This window comes from Numida meleagris, unplaced genomic scaffold, assembly GCF_002078875.1.
Source record: "Numida meleagris isolate 19003 breed g44 Domestic line unplaced genomic scaffold, NumMel1.0 unplaced_Scaffold260, whole genome shotgun sequence".
In the NCBI taxonomy this organism is placed as follows: domain Eukaryota; kingdom Metazoa; phylum Chordata; class Aves; order Galliformes; family Numididae; genus Numida; species Numida meleagris.
Window position 1 is genome coordinate 144,152 of NW_018364408.1, and position 14,759 is coordinate 158,910.

General features: G+C 38.3%; 1 long non-coding RNA gene across 1 annotated transcript; it reads right to left on the reverse strand.

The window, feature by feature from the left end:
• Positions 1 to 2,734: 2,734 nt before the first annotated feature.
• On the reverse strand, positions 2,735 to 9,159 carry LOC110390977. Its single transcript, XR_002433931.1, has 3 exons — positions 9,035 to 9,159; positions 3,163 to 3,208; positions 2,735 to 2,792 (listed from the first exon to the last, which is right to left on the reverse strand). It is a non-coding gene; the product is annotated as an uncharacterized LOC110390977 (long non-coding RNA).
• Between the last annotated feature and the right edge of the window lie 5,600 nt (positions 9,160 to 14,759).

A 14,759-nucleotide genomic window follows, 5' to 3' on the forward strand; every position in this document is an offset into this window, starting at 1 on the left:
GATGGGGATTTTACCACATCCCTGGAGAGACTGTTTCAGTGGCTGATTGTTCTCACTGTAAAAACTTTCTAATATCACAATAAAACCTGTACCAATGCAACTTAACACTCACTGGAGAAGACACCTGTCTTCTCCAGGTGGCTCCCTGTAGAGAGAGATTCTGTCCTTTTTTTTAGTCACCCTTTAAGTACTGGAACACCATGATGAGTCTGAACCCTCTGTTCTCCAGTGTGAAAAGACTTACTTCCTTCGGTCTTCCCTCAAAGAGCAGATTCTCCACACCTTAGATCATTTTATGGGCCTCGTTTGAACTATCTCCATTTTTTCCATGCATTTTTTGAAGTGGGGGGACTAGAACTGGGCAGGTGTAGCCTGACAAACTCTGAATATGATCACATCTCTACCTCTGTTGGTGGATGCAGCCCAGGATCCAATCTGTCTTTATTGCTGCAGCGGAATGCTGCTGAGTCATGATCAGCTTGTCCAAGAAGATGTTCAGGTTCCTTTCAGCAGGGCTCCCCCTCAGCCATACAGATCATTCCTAGCCTGTACTGAATTCTTTGGTTATGTTTTTCCAAGTGCAGAATCTTGTATTTGTCTTTGTTAAACCTTTTATTTGCCCACTCTTCCAGCCTGTCCAGGCTCCTCTCTTACATGTCCCTCCTTTCTTACGTGTCTACCTCACCATCCACATTACTGTCATCAACAAAATTGGTGGAGGTACTTTTAATCCCATCATTCAGTTTATTTACGAAGCTGTTGAACAGTTTGGGGCCTGGCACTGATCTCTGGGGGTTCCTATTGTGATAGGCTGCTGATCTGAGTAAAAACCATTGAACGCCATTCTCACAGTGTGACCTGTAAGCCAATTTCCTATGCATCTTGCAAAACACGCACCCAGTCTAAATCCAAAGTTTGTCTAGGAGAAGGCTAAGGCAAACAGTTTTCACCAGTTTGCTAAGTCCAGATAAATGCATAACTGTATAAACTGTAACTCATGTTTTATAGGTTGAAACTAATGATGATTACCCTGAAGATTAAAAGCAGGAATTTCATAAAACGTTGGAAGCAAGAAACCTTACTTTCAGTCCAAATACTATAAGTGAGTTTGTTAACCACTTATATTGGAAATACAGTGTATTTCCATCTTTACATTGTGCGATAGTGTCCTGAAGTGAAACTCTACTAAAAAAAAAAAAAAGTAAACAAAAAGGGGGAAAAATAAAACAAATGCAGAGCGCTGTTTACAAAGCTACAGATGTGATTTCTAGAAAAAGAAGTTAATTGGAAGAGCAAAACATGATCTGAAATGCCAACTCTGTGCATAATATGCAATAACTGTTGCAATCAGGTAGTCATTGTTAACAGCCAATAACAAGTTTGCTCAGTTTTCTACCAGAAAAATCATACAATGATCCACCAAATCACATTTTCTCAAAGATCTAGAGAATACATTTTGTTAAATCATTTTTAATAAGCAAGTCATGTTTCTTTGAAAATCAGATTTTTTTCAAACATTATGTAAAGCACACTCTGAAATTTAGTGTAAACTCAACTTCCAAGTCAACTGGATATATTTGATAAAGGGTGTGACTTCCAAAAGCAAAAAATAAACCTTATTATATAAAATTCAATATTGAACATATGTTTCCTTATGTAACTCTATTTCCTAATTTATTCTTGTTCCAGCAGTACTAGCCAGTCTTTCTACAGAATATTTCTTTGTTTTCTTCTTAAGGAATTACAAATAACTTTCTTTTAAGACAACAACAAAAAAAGGTGCAGATGACGCAATTGCCATTCCATGTTATTACGTATAGTAGCATATCCAATAATTCTTGATCAAACTTATTATAAACTCCCTCCATGAGCTACTGAGCCAGCCTTCAAACTTCCTTGCTGTTCTCTCAAGTACATGCGTCCTTAGGTGTACATTTCCAAGTCGCAACTTGTTTGCAAAGACAGAAAGTAAAGGATACGATTAGATCATGGCATTTGATTATTTTTGTTCATATAATTTTCCTTGCAATAAAATTTGTCTAAAAAGTAAGATTGATTTCAATAACTAATGATAATTTCAATCATTTTCTGACCTGCAGAAAGAGACGAGTGGTTCTGGTGGACAACAAGCTGAATATGAATCTGCAGTGTGCCTTGGTAGCTAAAAGGGCCAGCCATACTCTGGGGTGCATAAGGCCCACCGCTGCCATCTGGGCAAGGAGAAGAGTTGTTCCACTGCTCTGTGGCCTCACCTTGAGCACTGGGTGTATGTTTGGGCACCACAATATAAGAAGGACAAAAAACTATTAGAGAGTATCCAAAGGAAGACTGTGAAGATAGTGAAGGATCTGGGGGGCAAGACGTTTGAAGAGGGGCTGAGGTCTCTTGGTATGTTCAACCCAGAGCAGAAGAAGTTGAGGGGAAGATTCATGGCAGCCTACAGCTCCTCAAAGAGAGCAGAGATGCAGCACTGAGCTCTGCTCACTGGTGACAGCAACAGGGCCTGAGGGAATGGCATGGAGCTGCAACAGGAGAGGATCAGGCTGGGTGTTAGGAAAAGGTTCTCCAGAAGAGGGTGATCAGGCACTCAATTTGTAGTCAAAGCTAACTGTTAATGAAAGCTCAATTGAATTTAAATTGCAAAGTTGATTTCTCACTAAAACTGTATTAAGAGCTGGAAACAGTCTTTTCTCTTTGTAAGGTAGACCAAGTCTTGGTTTATATAGCTCTGTTACCTGAGGGCAGGAATTTGCGCTTCTTGCTTTATCCATTTGTCTAGTTCAGTTAACTTTCTGTAAAAAATCAAGTACCTAAGTAAGGACAGAGGTCACAGCCATGCAAAATACTTTCTGGGTTTCAGTGTTATAAAGCAAAAAACAGTAGCTTGCCACATCCGGTCCAAATTGCATATTTTTACTTTCAAGTTGGACTGCTTTAGCTCTTAACTAACGTGCCTTAATTTCACTTTCTTGCACTCTCTGGAATAGCTCTGAGCAGAACTAAATCAAGTTAAAATTGCTAATGCCAAAGAAACACGTTCTGTTTTATTTCAGTGATATGCGTTGATGCTACATGCAAACTGTCACCTTTAAGCATACGAGTTAACTTGAACTACACAATTAATATGTATATCTCAAAGTAAGTATGGTAGTTCTTGCTTACCTGCTGAATTCAAGGGTCTGACTTTAACCCACAATTCGTCTGTAAACTGCAAGAAATGTAATTACTCTATTTGACTGCAATGAAAAGTAGGACAAAAGGCATTTCGTCTCCTAATAGTACCAGCTAGAGAAATAATACAGACTGTAGCAATTGAGCAAAAGCTTTATGGCTCCAAAGCTCCATGTATATTTCCATCTCCTTCAGGCCACATCCATTTAGACTTCGTACTACTACTCTCAGCTTTGACTATCATAAATTATGTACAGTACAGATTAATCTCTTTTCAGTTATACTATAGGCTAGTCATGTACAGATAAGAGGATATCCAGATCTTAAAAGTGATCCTATAGTCCATTCCTAAAGTTCATCATGCTATATTAAGTTCAAGAAAGCTGCAAGTTCTCTTTTGTTGGAACTATCTTTAATTAGCTTTTTGAATAAGGATTAAAATAAGATCTGTGGGGTGGGAATAAGATGGAATTATCTTGTTTGGGTCACAGTGACAGAATTAAGATATAAAATCAAATGAGACAAAAAATCAGAAGGCAAATATTTTCATTCATACTATACTTCTCAGAAGACACAGCCAAACAACATTGTGCTAATAATTTATTAATTTTGTTGTATTAAGTTTCTTTTACATTAATTTATTTCCCTGAAGGGTAGTGACTACATCTATGACAACTGATTTAGAGACTTAGAAGACCAGCTAGAATTAGAAAAAATTCTTTCAAGCTTATGAAGATACTAACTTTTCTAGATTAGCTTACTTATCAAGGAATCCACAATTAGTTTACTTAGAATCATAGAATGGGTTGGGTTGGTAGGGGCCTCAAAGATCATCAGCTTCCAACCCCACTGCCACAGGAGGTCACTTGCATGTACATGCCTTTTTCATCTACAATAATTATAATGGATTGGCTTCTCTGCTTCACAGTTCTCATCACTACCTGATCTTGCAAAATAAAGACAATGACCCATATCACCTCCAAAAGTCCAAGGAAAGGAAAGGGAAGGGAAAGGGGAAAGGAATTCTCTTAACTAGTTTTCAGTTGTCAAATTATCACACCATTACTCCCTCAGATGGTGGATACCGAGCATCATCAGAATTCAGAAGTACTGTCTAGGTAGAGATCATATCTTGATGACTCAGCTATGCTTGGACTACGTGCACCTCTTCCATTACAAAAGGAAAAGACATCCTTGATTAGAAATCAATGAGGCAAAACTACTATCTTCTGAGAAAATTTCATTATGACATTTGCTTCTTCTTAATTCTCTTCCCCAAAGTCACCTAAAAGTTATACCAAACTTGTTCAGCAAAGAGAGCAACTTATTCACCTTATGTAGTTATGCTAGGTTAAAGGCTCACTTAGCACCTGGATATACTGAACGGCACTCAATTTTGGGCCTCTCACTACAAGAAAGACACTGAGGCCCTGGAGCACGTTCCAAGAAGGGCAACGAAGCTGGAGAGGGGTCTGGAGCACAAGCCTTATGAGGAACAGCTGAGGAAGCTGGGATTATTCAGACTAGGGAAGAGGAGGCTCAAGGATTACCTAATCATTCTCTATAACTACCTGAAGGGAGGTTGTGATGAGGTGGGAGTCGGCCTCTTCTCCCATGTAATTAGGAATAGGACTAGAAAGAATGGCCTCAAGTTGTGCCAGGGAAGATTTAAGACATTAGGAAATACTTCTCCAAGAAAGTGGTCAGATGCTGGAACGGGCTGCCCAGGGAGGTGGTGGAGTCACCATTCCTGGAGGTGTTCAAGAAATGTTCAGACATTGTGTTGAGGGACATGGTTTAGTGGGAAATATTGGTGACAGATGGACAGTTGGACTGGATGATCTAAGAGGCCTATTCCAACCTTGGTGATTCTGAGATTCCATGAAAATTCTACTCATTTTTTCTTACTTGGTTTATGGCATTTTTTAGAAAGATGATGAATAAAAGGCAGCTTGCAAGTCCCTTAGGACAGTCAGACTTTAGTATATCATCACTCATGTTAAAGAGTCAATGTGTTGTTTTAATCTTCTGAATTATAAGGCCATTACTAAAGGCTGCAATATTTTATACTTTGAATTGTGAGGTCACGTGCTCTAGGAATTCTCACATTTTAAAGTGACTTTAAATAAAGAAATAATATCTGAAAAACATCTGTTGTTTACTGTGGAGTAGAAATCTAACACTGTGTTTAGTCACAGATGAGACGGATTGAACACTGCTTTTTTCTGCAGCTCTGTTATTGACTTTCCACAGTGAAAACACAGCTTTGGGGGCAGAGTTCTTCCCTGGAAGAACTTGCATTAGTTATGAGCCTTGTAAGTCCAAGCATGATGAGGGTGCTGGAAACATTCTTTACAGGAGTTTGTAGTAGGGACAGCAGTGAAATCCAAACACAGAATTTAAAAAACAATAAACCTATTATTTAGTTTTATCTTCTAAACAAAATTGAAACAACAAAAAAAAATTAGCAGTGAAAACACTCCTTATATTTTAATAGTTGCTTTTTCTCAACAAAACACATTCAACAGTGCATTTGATGTATATTGATCCACTGCATTCAAAAGCATCACACAGTCACACAGCAAACCTTCAGTGAATACTGAAACAGAAGATTTTTAAGATTTTCTCAGGTGAGTGAAAACTTTACCTCGTTTTTTGCCCAGATTCTTCATCAAATGCAATTCTCTAAAACTGAGGTAGCTAACTATTAAGTTTCAAATGTGGATTGAGATATGTCTGGGGTTCTAAAACCACAAAAGTGATTGTCAGTGGTTACGGTCCCATTCCATGATTAATGGGGCTGAGGGACCCATAGATCCATGCCCTGAGAGAGAGGGAAGGGGTGAAGGAAAAAGTAGGTAGATGGGCCTAACAACAAAACAGCAGTAATGAGCTAAGGGAGAAAACTAATTTACTAAATATGATAGCGAAATGCAAGATAACACAAAATAGTACCATACAACTGGAATTGAAGTTAAGAAATCAAATAAATGAGAAAGTGCCCAAAAAACAAAGGCCTTACTCTAATGCTGAAGGTGAGATGGCTAGGGAGCACACAATCCACGATCCATGGAACTGATGCATTAACTCTTTAACTCCCACTGTACTACATGATGTTATGATGTGGAATACAGATAACAAAAATCATAAAACCGTGACAGTGATATAAATACACTTTCCCTGTATTGATTTTTCCAGGTTTACCAAGTCTGAGTGTTGGAGACAAGGTCAGGCATGGGTTCAGAAAAGAAAAGAAAAAAACAACAACAACCAGGTGCTGCTGATGTGACTAGATCACTTTTGGTTCATAATGAATGCTACCTAAAGACAGTTTGGGCAGCTCTGCAACACCAAGCAGTCTAAAATGACTAACTCTGATATTCAGTTCAGGTCTGTCCACCTAGTGTCCCATATAGAGAAGAAAATATTTTCCATGATTTATACTCAGTTTCCAGAGCCCCACAGTGCAGACAACAGCTTCAGACAGCTGAAAGAAAAATCACTGTTGCATTGGTGCCAGCTAGGAATTACTGCATGCTCCAGAGAAATTCTTAGCTGCTCCCAGTCGTGCAAATGGATCCAAATGAAAGTGAGAACGTGAAATCGTCATTAAATTGCCGTAAAAAAATTATACAATTCTTTATTAAATCCTTAGCTTCCTATTCATAATCAGAATAATTTAAGCATTTACACCTAAGTTACTCCAAGTGTTATTGAGCTAATATGATGCAAATAACATGTAACATACTGCTTATTGTCCCCTAAGACTGGAATGAAGAAAACATGTTGAATTTCCTGACACAAATGAAATGAGGAAAACATGCTAATGGGAGAAGAGTTTTAAGTAAAATTTTAACACCACAATCCAAACCATACTTTTCTATTTCATGGATAAAATCATTTCCTTGATATAAAACAGAAAATATAATTAAGATATTTGAACAGTGGGGCTTTTGTCAAGTCCACAAAAGTTGAACAATGCAAACAAATTGGCAGTTGAATTGAAGTATTACAGCTTCAGAAATACTTGGTACTTTGTAACAATGTGCCCGCACACAAAGAGCTTTTATAGCACACCTCCATAGATACACTTCTCTTACTAAGAAAAGAAAGAGTTTGAAACCAGGAGCTTTGGATGTAGATGTAGAAATAGAATTCTAGAATCCTAAACTACTAGAATCAGAGAATCATAGACCGGCTTGGGTTAGAAGGGACCTTAAAGATCATCTAGTTTCAACTCCCCTGCTGTCATTAGGCTTGGCACCAACCAGATCAGGCTGCCCAGGGCCTCAACCAATCTGACCTTGAATGCCTTCAAGGATGGAGCAACCACAGCTTCACTGTGCAGACTGTTCCTGTGCCTCACCACATTCTGAGTAAAGAACTTCCTCACGATATCCAGTGTAAATCTCTTCTAACTTAAAGCCACTCACCCTTGTCCTATCCCTGTCAGATCATGAAAAGGCAATCTCTGATTATAAGCACACTTCAAATACTGGAAGGCCATACTGAGGTCACCCTGGAACCTTCCCTTCTCCAGAATGAAAAAGCCCAGTACTCTTAAACTTTCTTCACTAGGGAGATGCTCCAGCCCTTTGATCATTTTTGGACCATCCTTTGTTCTATTCCTACAGCTCCACATCTTTCCTGTGCTGGGGAGCCCAGGTCTGGACACAGTGGAATCACAAAACCTTTTGAGTTGGAACACACCTTTAAAGGTCATCTAGCCCAACTCCTCTGCAATGAATAGGGACATCTACAGCTAGATAAGGTTGCTCAGAGCCCCACCCAGCGTAACCTTGAATGTCTTCAAGAACAAGACACTCACAGCCTCTGGGCAAACTGTTCCAGTGCTTAACATAAAAAGCTTATTCCTTATATCCACTATAAATTACCCCTCCTTTTAGTTTGAAACTGTTTCCCCTTGTCCTGTGGTAACAGTCAATCCACCTGTTTATATAGCCTCTCTTTACATTCTGAAAAGCCTTTACCAAGTCTCTCCAGAGATGTTCAGCCCCAGCCCGCTCACCCTGTCCTTACAGGGGAGGTGTTTCACCACTTGGATTTTTGTGGCATTCTCTGGATATGCTCCAGCAAGTCCATGTCTCTCCTACACAGGACTCCACACCTCGACACAGTACTCTAGGTGAAGCCTCACGAGTGCAGAATAGAGTGATGGGATCATCTCCTTCACCCTGCTGAGTATGCTTCTTTTGATTAAGCCCAGGACACAGTTGGCTTTCAGGGATAAAAGGGCACACTGCTGTCTCATGTCCAGATTAATATCCACCATTACCAGGTCCTTTTCAGCAGGGCCATGCTCCATCTTCACATCCCCTGACTTGTACTGACAGCGGGGATTGCCACAATCCAGGTGCAAAACCTTGTACTTGGCTTTGTTGAACACCATGAAATTCTCCTGGGCCCACTGCTCAAGCCTATCTAGGTTTCTGTACACGGCATCCCACCCTTGGGTATGTTGACCAGATCACACAGCTTGCTGTCAACTGCAAACTTGCTGAGAGTGCATTCAATCTAACTGCCAATATAGTTGATTAAGCTGTTGAAGAGCACTGGCCTCAGTTACAGACCCCCGTGGGACACCACTTATTAATGATTTCCATTTGAACATTGAACTATTGACCACTTCTCTCTGGGCACAAACTCACAGTCAGTTCCTCATTCTTTGAACAGTCCATGAGCCAAATCCATATATTTCCAATTTGGAGAGAAAGATATTGTGGGGGATCATGACAAAGGCCCAAAGAAGTCCAGATAGATGCTATCAGTGGCTCTTCCCTTGTACACTGACAAAGTTACACCATCATACACAGTCACAGTGTTGGTCAAACTGGACATGTACCTGGTGAAGCCATGGTCGTTATCTGTATCACTTCCCTTTCTTCCATGTGCCTTATCATAGCTTCCAGCAGGATCTGCTTCATAATCTTCCTAAGTGCAGAGCACACAGAAGCAGTAAAAGCAGTTCTATTAAAAAAAAAAAAAAAAAAAAACCAGAAGAAGATGAAGTAGAAGGAAAACTGGTGATGTGTGGGGAGAGATGAACAAAACAAACAAAGACTTGAACCTGAAAAATCTTCTTCCAGAACCACTGTAATTACCTTTTTTTTTTTGGAGAGTAAGTATGTCCTAGAGTGTGGTGCTAAGAATAAAGTGAATGCCAGGCAAGCTTCTATTTCCATGGTAAGCACAGTTATGATCACAGATGATCTCTGTTTCAGACAAAAAAATAAAAAATAAAATAAAAAATAAAAAAATAAAAAATCTTTAAATTCTTTGAACTTAACAACTACATATTCACAATAAGAGCAGAAGCTATATCCTCTTTGGATTCAGCATAGAGAATTAGTCACAAAGTTGATTAAACACTGCCACCAACTTTCACAATTAAGACCATAAATTACCGTCATATTTAAGTAAATATCAACCTATGTGAGGATTTTAGTGCAAAATAGACTGCTTAGCAACTGACTTAGATTTCATTTAATCAATATACAGAACATATAATTTCATGCTATCTGCTATAAAGCTGGTCAAAACACTTATAGATGAGAAATGTTATAACTTCAAATAAGCAAAATCTTGGGAAATGTGAGAGTTTTTATTAAAATGACAGTCAATTCCAGGAATTTAAACAAGAAAAAAAAACCATAAAAACTTCTAGACAGAATCCATGTACAGGATAAATAGGTAAAATGAATCCACGTTCATGTTTCAGTAACTAGATTGAGAACTAATTCAGTCTCTGAGTCCCAAATAGGTGCGAATGTCTTTTAAGTATTTTATTACTTCTCTCCTCCTTAAAATTGATCAATTAATTAAAATGTAGACAACTAAATAAAAAATGCTGGACTTTTCTATGCAAGTTGGTATGTTGGGAAACTTGAAATCTTACTTTCTGATACACTGGAATTTACAAAGCAAAAAACCCTAAAGTTTTGCCGCTTATCTTCAATGTTATAAAGCACAACTGTATACAGCAGGGAGAAGTCACTTAGCCCAATGTGTATTCTTACATTGTACACAACTGCATGATCATTGTCATAATTTTTTTTTCGTCACACAAATGCATACATAATTTACCTATTTCAAAATACATTCTAAATTGTTTGGACAGAGATAATTTCCTTCCATTCTTTTCTGTGGGCCTACAATGTTCTTAATCTGATTTGTGCACTTGTAAAGTGCAAATAAATAATAATATTTAGAGCAAGACTTGACTGGGAATTCTCCCACATAAAGGACTGCAAACAATGTAAACATGTATACATTTTAAGATATTATTTTTAGGATATACTTTTACAAAAGAAGAAAAAGAGTTAATGCAAGAAATGTCCTTCTGTCTTTTATAAGTTCACCCCTCACAGGATTTATCAGTCAGCTTTCTGCACATCTAGCTTGGACTTTCTGAGAGACAAAGAAATGACTACTAGAGAGCTGATAATGATTTTATTTCTGTTGACTACTGTTATTTCCCATTATGTTTGATCTCAGCAGTTATAAGCCAAAAAAAACAAGACAGCACCTCTGCAGTTCAAGAACTCTAAAGGTAAAGGAAAGCCTTGAGATTAAGATAATTGGCTCTGAAGTACGCGTACTGGCTTTATGAAATTTAAAGAAGCACGGACCATTGTCAGATTCATCAAGTGAAGATAAGCCACAGAAAGGTTGTGAACATTTGTTTTACCAGTCAAACTCATTTCCAAATGAAACCTATTTTATCTATTTTGATGATGTTTTTTCTTTTTCCCCCACTCCCCACTTTCTTTCCCCAGTACTCCCAAGCTCTCTTCGACTCCCAAGATAACTTTTCATTCTCTCTTCAGTTTTAACTTTGCTGCCTAACTTTTGCTGCCTTGCAGTGAGAGCTCCTTCAGAAACAGAATGATATGATTTTATTTGCACTATGCCAGCAAGATGACTCTCTTGTTCCATTCGCAACATACAATCTCCATTTTACTATCATGTAATTATGCATTTCTAAGGGAGAAAAAAATGAATATGGTAATATTTTCATTCAAACATATAAACTGTTCTGTAGTCAAGACATCACTGTGAACCTCAACAGAGATTCAATCTGTTTGTTATTCTTTACTTTTGTTATAATACGATTTGCCAGAGTATGTTTTATACCAGCATTTCATTGTATTTCCAGATATAATCCACAACACTTTAAATATTTGCTATCACATAAGAAGCACTAATCATTTTTCATATATTTAAAAATAAATCACTTAAGGAAATTTTTCACCCTAAAGATTCTGTATTTCAGCAGTGCTTCAAGGAAGCCTATATTTTCCTCCAACATTTGTATCAGAAATAGTGTAGCCAGCAGGAGTTGGGGGGGGGGGGAGGGGAGATGGTGGTTATTCCACTGTACTTAACTCCAGTGAGGCCGCATCTTTAGGCCCCTCACTACAAGAAAGACATCAAGGCCCTGGAGCATGCTCAGAGAAGCTGGTGAGGGGTCTGGAGCACAAGCCTTATGAGGAGCATCTGAGGGAGCCGGGATTGTTTAGACTGGAGAAGAGGAGGCTCAGGGGAGACCTTATTGTCCTCTACAACTACCTGAAAGGAGGTTGTGGTGAAGTCAGATTCAACAAATGATTGGCTTGCTACTTAAATAAGTCTACCTGTGATTTTGAAGATTTCCATTCAGTTGTTGACTACTCATTGTCCTTCTGACATCCACAATTAAGCAATTTCTGCATTTTCCTGCAAGCGGCAAAAAAATGCAGATTGAGTCCCTGCAGGTGAATGATAGATAAGAACTTCAGTCTCCCCCATCTCATCTGAAAAGTATATAAGCAGCAGAATATTGCATAAAAGATAGAAGAAGAAAAAAAAAAAAAAAAACCTTAAAAGAAAATAATTTCTCCTGGGTATATTTTCTAAATAAATGACTGACTCTAATGCAATTTTTGAAAAGGAAAAGAGACAGCTATGTCCCAGAGAGGTTTACATACGACATGTGTCTGATAAGTGGAAAGGCCACAGCTGTCTGTGGTCCCCTGTTCGTTAACTCTCTGTATTTCTTTCCAGTCAAGGGAATTGTCATCTGAAAAACAGCTCAAAGACCAAGAGAAATTCTCAGTGGTTCCAGAGACATAATGAAGATGTCTAAGCTCATGTTGTGCTTCTCCATTGCCAGCTCAGTTCTGAACCATTCTTGAAAAGTACTTATCTCTCTGCACAGAGTTTATACAAGAATTATAGTCAATGTTCTCCTACTTTAGCGCTCATTTTTATGTACTGAACAGCATGTTGAATCTGTAGTACTGAAGCTTAATTATCAGCATTTGGAGAACAAGTATTAAAATGACAAAAATGTTAAAATTCTCACATACTAGAAAGTTAACTCAGACCCAGTATATGCTTGAAACGTTTCTTTTACTACCATAAGAAGGTCACTTGAATGATTCAAGATTAGTAATAAAGCACATATTTGTTCTCCAAATACTAATAATTAAGCTTCAACACTGCAGATTCAAGAATACTTCATTAGACCTGATGATCTCAGTTGTTACAGACAGGTAGAGAGTTCTCAGAGATAGATCCAATGATGTATCCTGTTCAACACATCAAAATGAGCACTAGAATAAAAGAACCTTGACAGTAATGCTTCTATAAACTCTGTGTAGAGAGATGAGAGAGATAGGTACCTCTTAAAGACATTTCAGTTCTAAGCAGGATTAGTAATAAAGCATATAGTACCTGGAGATTATTAAATACACAATTCTATTGTTTTCTGAGACAAAGAACAAGATACCTTCTGGTGGTAGGTTGCACTATTTGAGAACAACAGAACTGAAATAACAATGACTACTACTACTTTAAACTCGTATACTGAATAGGACAGCAGGCACATTTCTGTCCTTTTGCTTATACTCTTATATACGGCTCCTGTGACACTCTGACTGCTACCCTAAATCCCATTTTCTGCTTGTTTAATTTTATTAATTAAATTAAACTTATTATTTATTTAAACTTATAATTTATTTAAATTAAATTTATTATTTAATTTTAGTTTGTTTAATAGTTTTTCAGCACGTCCCCTCTGTTCGGCACAACTTTTGTCTTCTCACGCTCTGCCCAGCAAGGATCACAACAATCAATAAGGCAGCCAGCCTTCAGGACAAGAATCACCAAAAACGCAACTACCATCAAATACCAGTTTGATTTTCCCCACTCTTAGAATCATATTGCACAGCATCTCCTGAATACCTAGAGAAAAGGTTTATGGAAAAGGCACTACTGAGTAGAAAATGCCTGATGCACCCAGCCCATGAGAAATATGTGGAAATTTATTTACAATCAGCATTGCAAAATAATTTAGCTGTCAGCCTCAGGTATACTTTCTCTGATGTTGTATGAGCTACAATTTCAGCTTTATTTTGTTCAAATCTGGACAACGTTTCTTATCAGCTCAAAGGACATTTCATCTATACTCAGTAGCTTGAATATTAATAAACACTTTTTTTCTAAACTGATGTCCAAAATGAAATAACCACATGGATTTTGTCTAATCTTTTATACCTTTTCACCAAAGACATGCATTAAAATTCTGTCCAAAGTAGTTACAGCTTGGCAAAGTTTCAGACTAAGGTCAAGGGTCTCATAATAGAGACTGGACAAATTAAAATTAGGTACCACTGATAGTGCAATCTGATGCTTAAAGTAGCTTCAAGAAAACACTGTACACAGCTGATGTAATATTGTTTTAGATAAAGATTTTGTGATAGAAATGAAAAGTACATTATGTATATTTTTTATTAGTCTGTGGAAACGCCAGCTTGGTATGTGAGACTGGGGAATGATACCATCGTATCCTGTGAAAAACAGGATGCGGATGGGCACCTTCCTGCTCCCTCTTATCTGCTGGCAAGGCCCGGAAGATGGATTTTCTGCTGGGATCCCAAAGCCGGAAGCTGCCACTCCAGAGAGAGCTGACTCAGCCACTAACTGTCACTCCAAAGAGAGCTGACTCGACCAATTTGGACTTATTTATAAGTTCGTACTGCTGTTGGAGGTGGTGGTCAACCAAAGCGGTTGGTCAACCAAAGCGGTTGGTCAACCAAAGCGGTTGGTCAACCGAACAACAAGCCCTGATGACCCATCACCTGAGAAGATCAACGTCGGTGCTACAAACAACGCTGGACCCCTGGTGGTGACTATCTCTCTTGCTTTCTACAAAGACTCCTTGCTTTTTTATCTCTTTTCTATCGCCCACCTTCCCTTCCCCATCTCCGTAAGCTACTAGGATTTGTAATAAACTGGTCGGGCTAACATTTGACCCGTTGTGTCTTAATCTCGCCGTCGGGTATACATATATTAAAAGAACCCCTTCTCCCTCCTGTAAATTGGAGCGAGACAGATGTGTAACCCCACTTCTACTTTTTTTCTCCTCACAAATTTAAATGGTTCAATAAAGAACATACAGTTAGTGACATAACAGAAGTAAATGGCCTAACTGATTCTACCTGACATCTTTATAAACCACATGGGCCTAATCAAATACAAAAGATTCTTGTAAATGAACCAGCACAAACTAACCTGGAGTTCTGTTT